The 6,709-nt window shown below is 52.0% G+C and overlaps 1 pseudogene; it reads right to left on the bottom strand.

The window, feature by feature from the left end:
* Window positions 1-1,938: 1,938 nt before the first annotated feature.
* LOC119350384 overlaps window positions 1,939-6,709 on the bottom strand; it is a 35,698-nt pseudogene continuing 30,927 nt past the window's right edge.

Here is a 6,709-nt window from a genome sequence, read left to right as displayed (position 1 = left end):
TGACAACTAGAACCGGATACTTAATAAAACACACCCTTCCAAGTTCCACAGACAACCCGGTGATCGCTTTTCCACAGGGCGACGAGGGGAGGATCGTCGGGTAGGATTATGCTATGCGATGCTCCTGGAGATGCTACTTGGAGTTGCTACTTGGAGATGCTACTTGAAGGACTTCAATCTACTCTCTTCTACATGCTGCAAGACGAAGGCTGCCAGAAGCGTAGTCTTCGATAGTACTAGCTATCCCCCTCTTATTCTGGCATTCTGTAGTTCAGTCCACTGATATGGCCTCCTTACACATATACTCATGCATATGTAGTGTAGTTTCTTGCTTGCGAGTACTTTGGATGAGTACTCACGGTTGCTTTATCCCCCCTTTTTCCCCCTTTCATTTCTTTTTGGTTGTCGCAACCAGATGCTGGAGTCCAGGAGCCAGACGCCACCGTCGACGACGACCCCTACTACACCGGAGGTGCCTACTACTACGTGCAGCCCGCTGGCGACGACCAGGAGTAGTTAGGAGGATCCCAGGCAGGAGGCCTGCGCCTCTTTCGATCTGTATCCTAGTTTGTGCTAGCCATCTTATGGCAACTTGTTTAACTTATGTCTGTACTCAGATATTGTTGCTTCCGCTGACTCGTCTATGATCGAGCACTTGTATTCGAGCCCTCGAGGCCCCTGGCTTGTATTATGATGCTTGTATGACTATTTTATTTTTAAAGTTGTGTTGTGATATCTTCCCGTGAGTTCCTGATCTTGATCGTACACGTTTGCGTGTATGATTAGTGTACGATTGAATCGGGGGCGTCACATAGCCTTGTCGAAGCCACACAAGCCCTCGGGCCTGCTCCACGTGTTTCCACGCCCAGAAGTCGGTCACCATCAGCATCATGCTCCTATATCGTCGTCGCCGATCCCGTACCGTCTTCTGTACCAACCGACTTACGTCGATCCCGCACCGTCTTCTGTACCAACCGACTTACGTCGATCCCGTCAGACTGTCCAGTCCGACCCAGCCGAACTCGTTCGACTGTATGACACGCTCAAGGCTCCCAAATCGTCTTCCGAGAATTTCCATCCATCACATGATAATCCCATCACAGCTGACATGACTTCCCGCAACGCCTTCAAGCATCCATATTGTGCCAACAAATCTTTCACCCTTGTCTGCCATAACCCAAGGTTTTTAGTTCCGTGAACTTCTCCACCTCAAACTCGATACCCGTTAGCGCCATGTTTGTTCGTATGGCTGACCCTGCGAAAAATTATCCAAGCTATCAACGTGATTCCCAAGTACACGAACAGCCTCCGCGTACTAATAGCAATGCCAACCAAAAAACCTTGTGGTCTTCTCACGTGGCGTTGCTCCTAAGCCCAACTCCTAAAGCTAGCTTTTGCCTTGTCCTGTTCTGCTTGATGGATGTGTACTCTGATAGATTTTCTCTTTCCGATTCGATTTTCTGCCTCGTGTCACGGCCGCCAGGAGAACGCATCTCCTCCAGGGACTCGGTCCCTTTTTTGTCCAAAACAAGAGGTAAAAGCACCCCAGGTATTCTAACTTGCACAACATCTGACATTTTAGTCTTAAATTTGCAAAAATCAACCCCACCATACTCTAACTTGCACTGCATGTGACGTTTTAGTCCCAGGCCAATGACAAAACGACAAGTGGCAGCCATGTGGCTGACCCGGTCATCGCACACAGTTTTGCACAAACACCCCTGCCGTTAAGCCTAATCAACCCGCAGTATCGCACACCTGAAACCACAGCCCTGTAACCAGACAGCTCCAACACCCATGTGATGCTTTTCTCGATAGCACTACCACATCATTAACCCACCTACAAAACTAATCAGTGTACTCCTTGATCAATAGTTAGTGTCAAAGCCACGACATGATTCACTGCACCACACACACGTCCTTAAGTAGAAAAATGGAGTGATTAAGCCGAGGGTTTAGCTGTTGCTGACAAGTGTAACCTCGACAAGCACTGGCACATGGAAGATTAACAGCACTAAGAAGCGTAACTAACAGTTGATTGTACAACGGTGCACTGGCAGCTAATACTAGTAGTAGTAGTAGGCTAGGTCAATGCATGCATGCGCTAGCTAGGAGTAGTAGTAATTATCAAGGGGTTAACGTTGCGCCCGGCGCCACGAGATGGCCGGAGGAGAGTTTGTATCCAGCCGCCGGTGTTGACTCAGGGAGGCTGCACGTCGGCCGGCCGGTCAGAAGAGGTCGAAGCGCTTCATGTCAGTCTTGCGCGACGCCGGCGTCTTGCACGACTGCGATCGGTGCAGCGGGGCGCTGGGGACGAGGGCGGACGCGATGACCGGAGGAGCGCGAAGTTGAGGTTCTTGAAGAAGGGATGGGCCTTCACGTCGGCGCCGCCGTGGCGGGACCCGAGGCGGGCGGTGGGGTCCTTGGTGAGCAGGCGCGCGATGAGGTCCCGCGCCGCGGTGGTGTCGGCGTGGTAGCCGGTGACAGAGGAGGAGGGGAAGGTGAGCGGCGCGCGGACGATGTTGCGGAGTGTGTCCCGTTGGTGGCGCCGGCGAACGCGGAGCGGCCGTGGAGGAGCTCGTAGAGGAACACGCCGTAGGCCCACCAGTCCACGGCGGCGCCCTGCGCGCCGCCGCCTGCCACCTCCGGGGCCACGTACTCGTGCGTGCCGACGAACGAGCACGACCGCGCAGACACCGGCTCCGCCACGAACCGCGGGGGAGACGCGCGCACCGGCGACGATGCCTCCGCCGCTTGAAACGTATCGGGAAGCAGGACGCGCTGCGCGGCTCCTCCTGTTCCTCCTCCTCGGCGACGGCTGGCTTGAGGTCGCGGTAGACGATGCCTATCATGTGCAGGTACTCGAGCGCCAGGAGCACCTCGGCCGCGTAGAACCGGGCGGAGGAGAGCGAGAAGCGACAGGAGGGCAATGCGGTGTGTAAGACAATAGGCTTTGGGGGGAACTGGCACAACCCTCTAGGGGTGGCCTATCACATATATATATAATGAGGTGGTATACAATGTTACAATATACACATGTAAATACAGTCTAACACCCTCCCTCAATCTTAGCCACTTTCTAATGAATCTAGAAGGGTAAGATTGCGCCTGCAAGTCTCAAACTGTGGCAAAGGCAATGGCTTGGTGAAGATGTCAGCAAGTTGATCCTTGGAAGAAATAAACTTGATCTGTAGTTGCTTCTGAGAGACACGTTCACGCACAAAGTGATAGTCAACTTCAATGTGTTTCGTTCGGGCATGGAATACCGGATTTGCAGAAAGGTATGTAGCACCGATGTTATCACACCAAAGAACAGGAGGCTGTGATTGGGGTATACTTAACTCCTGAAGCAAGGACTGTACCCAGATGATCTCTGATGTGGCATTGGCCACAGCCTTATACTCAGCCTCAGTACTGCTACGCGAGACAGTAGCCTGTTTCCGAGCACTCCAGGCAATCAGGTTAGAGCCAAAGAAGACATCATAACCCCCCGTGGATCGCCTGTCATCCGGATTGCCAGCCCAGTCTGCATCAGAATATGCTGAAAGACAACCAGAGTCAGACGGCCGAATATGCAAACCATGAGCCACCGTGAAAGGAATATAGCGCAAAATCCGCTTAACAACAGACCAATGAGTGTCACGGGGTGACTGCAGATACTGGCAGACTCGGTTAACAACATAGGAAATGTCTGGTCGCGTGATCGTTAAGTACTGGAGCCCACCAACAATACTCCTGTACTCTGTCGCATCAGAAGAAGAAAGAAGCACACCATCAACAGCATTGAGCTTATCAGTGGTAGACATGGGTGTAGTCGTCGGTTTGCACTTAAGCATCCCAGCTCGCTGCAACAAATCCAGAGAGTACTTCTTCTGCGTCATAACAAGGCCAGCAGCACGAGAAGTAACCTCCACACCAAGAAAGTAATGAAGCTTCCCAAGGTCCTTGGCCGCAAAATCAGCACCAAGTGAGCGAACAAGCGCAGTAGCAGCCGACTGAGAGGAGCTGACCAAAATGATATCATCTACATAGACCAACAAGTACATAGTAACCTCAGGCCTTTGAAGAAGAAACAATGAGGAGTCAGCAGTTGATGATGCAAAACCATGAGCACGAAGAGCCATTGCAAGACGAGCATGCCAAGCACGAGGAGCCTGCTTCAGACCATAAATTTCCTTGGACAGACGACAGAGATGATCAGGGCGATCCGGATCAGAGAAACCCGGAGGCTGGCGCATGTAAACCTCCTCCGCCAAGACACCATGAAGAAAAGCATTTTGAACATCAAGCTGACGAAGAAACCAACCTCAAGTAACAGCCAGAGAGAGAAGAAGTCTGATGGTAGTAGGCTTGACCACTGGACTGAAGGTGTCTTCATAGTCAAGTCCAAAACGCTGTCGAAAACCACGAGCAACCAGACGAGCCTTATAGCGCTCAATGGACCCATCAGAATGCCTCTTCACTTTGAAAACCCATTTGGAATCAATGACATTTACCCGTGATTGTGGAGGAACAAGAGTCCATGTCTGATTGCGAAGAAGCGCTTGATACTCCTGCTCCATGGCCTCTCTCCAATGAGGAATGCGCATAGCAGCTTGATACGTGCGTGGCTCAGAGGATGGATCTGCGAGAGCAGCAGACATGCACGCCGCTAACCAAGCAACTGTGCCATCGTGACGTTGCTTAGGCTGAAAAATGCCACTCCGACTGCGCGTATGTGGACGTAGAGCAGCAGCAGGAGCCGGCGGAGGCGAAGGTGACGGAGACGTGACGGTCACCGGAGATGCAGGAATCACCTCAGGCGAGCTCGGGACAGACGACTCCGGGCTGCATGGCGAAGACTGGCCCGACGACAGGGGCTCAGAGGCCATGGGCGAACCGAGAGTGGGCGAGGCCAGCTCCGGTGACACCGGCCCAGATGGCCTTGGCAAGGCGAGAGCAGGCGAGGCCGGCCCTGATGAGAAGGGCCCAGACACCCTGGGCGAGGCAGGGGCGGGTGAGGCCAGGCCTGGTGATGACTGCCCCGACGCCCTAGGCGAGACGGGGACCGAGGAGGCCGGCCCAGTCGGCGGGGTTGCAGGGCGCGACGATGGCGAAGGCAGCCCAGAAGCCAGAGGCGACCGGGCCAGGACGTCGATCGGCCGTGCATGAGCACGGAAACCGAGGCCATGCAGGGGCGCCATGTGCTCCTCATGCACAACAGAAGGTGCCGAGGATGAAGGCGATGGCGACGTAGAGGAAGATGGCACTTCCAGAATCTCCAAACGAGCCCCACGACCAGTGCCTGCACCATGGTTAGGCAACAATAGAGGAGAATATGCAACATCATCAAATTGGTCAGAAGCAATAGAGGATGAATGCATGACAGGTGGCTCGGTAGTGGACACAGGGAGTTTGGCAAAGGGAAAAACATGCTCATCAAACACAACATCCCGAGAGATGTAGACACGATTAGTGGGCACATGAAGACATTTGTATCCTTTATGAAGAGAGCTATAACCAAGAAAAACACACTTCTTGAAACGAAACTCGAGCTTACGCTTGTTATATGGACGGAGATGGGGCCAGCAAGCACACCCAAACACCTTGAGAAAGGTGTAGTCCAGTTGTTCATTAAGGAGAACTTCAATGGGAGTCTTCATATTCAAAACACGAGTGGGAGTACGATTGATGAGAAAACATGCAGTGGTGAAAGCATCACTCCAAAAACGAAACGGAACAGATGCATGGGCCAAAAGAGTCAGACCAGCTTCAACAATGTGACGATGCTTACGTTCTACTGAACCATTCTGCTGATGTGTATGTGGACATGCTAAACGGTGAGTGATCCCAAGCGACTGAAAGAAGGAGTTGAGGTTGCGATACTCGCCACCCCAGTCCGACTGAACATGAACAATTTTGTGCTTGAGAAGGCGTTCAACATGTTTTTGGAACTGAACAAAAATGTCAAACACATCAGATTTACGTTTGATAAGATAAAGCCAGGTAAAGCGGCTGTAAGCATCAACAAAACTGATATAGTAATTATGACCACTAACAGAAGTCTGAGCAGGACCCCATACATCTGAAAACACAAGTTCTAAAGGATGTTTCACCTCACGACTGGACTCCGAAAAAGGAAGTTGATGACTCTTCCCCTGCTGACAAGCATCACACACTGCTACATCTTTATTACTAGACACACTAGGAAGCTCATGACGACGCAAAACATGCCGGACAATAGGTGTGGCCGGGTGACCAAGACGAGCATGCCACTGTGATGGAGATACCCGAACTCCACTAAAGACGCGAGCGACGCCAGGATGCTCCAGACGATAGAGACCTTGGCAGAGCCGCCCACTAAGAAGAATGTCCCTCGTGCCCCGATCCTTAATAAAAAGATCAAAAGGATGAAATTCACAAAGCACATTATTATCACGAGTGAGTTTAGGAACTGAAAGAAGATTACGTGTCACAGATGGAACTCGAAGAACATTGCGAAGTTGAAGACTCCTATTGGCATGTCTAGTGAGAAGTGATGCTTGACCAATATGAGAGATGTGCATACCTGCTCCATTGGCGGTGTGGATCTTGTCGGAGCCATGGTAGGGTTCACGAGTGTGAAGCTTCCCCATCTCACTGGTCAGGTGCTCTGTCGCCCCAGAGTCCATGTACCAGTGGGGATCAATGGAGTAGGACTGAGTGTGTCCCTGTGGCTTCTGCGGCGGCG

The sequence above is a fragment of the Triticum dicoccoides genome, chromosome 1B, assembly GCF_002162155.2.
Source record: "Triticum dicoccoides isolate Atlit2015 ecotype Zavitan chromosome 1B, WEW_v2.0, whole genome shotgun sequence".
Lineage (NCBI taxonomy): Eukaryota > Viridiplantae > Streptophyta > Magnoliopsida > Poales > Poaceae > Triticum > Triticum dicoccoides.
This window is presented reverse-complemented; position numbering and strand designations above follow the sequence as displayed.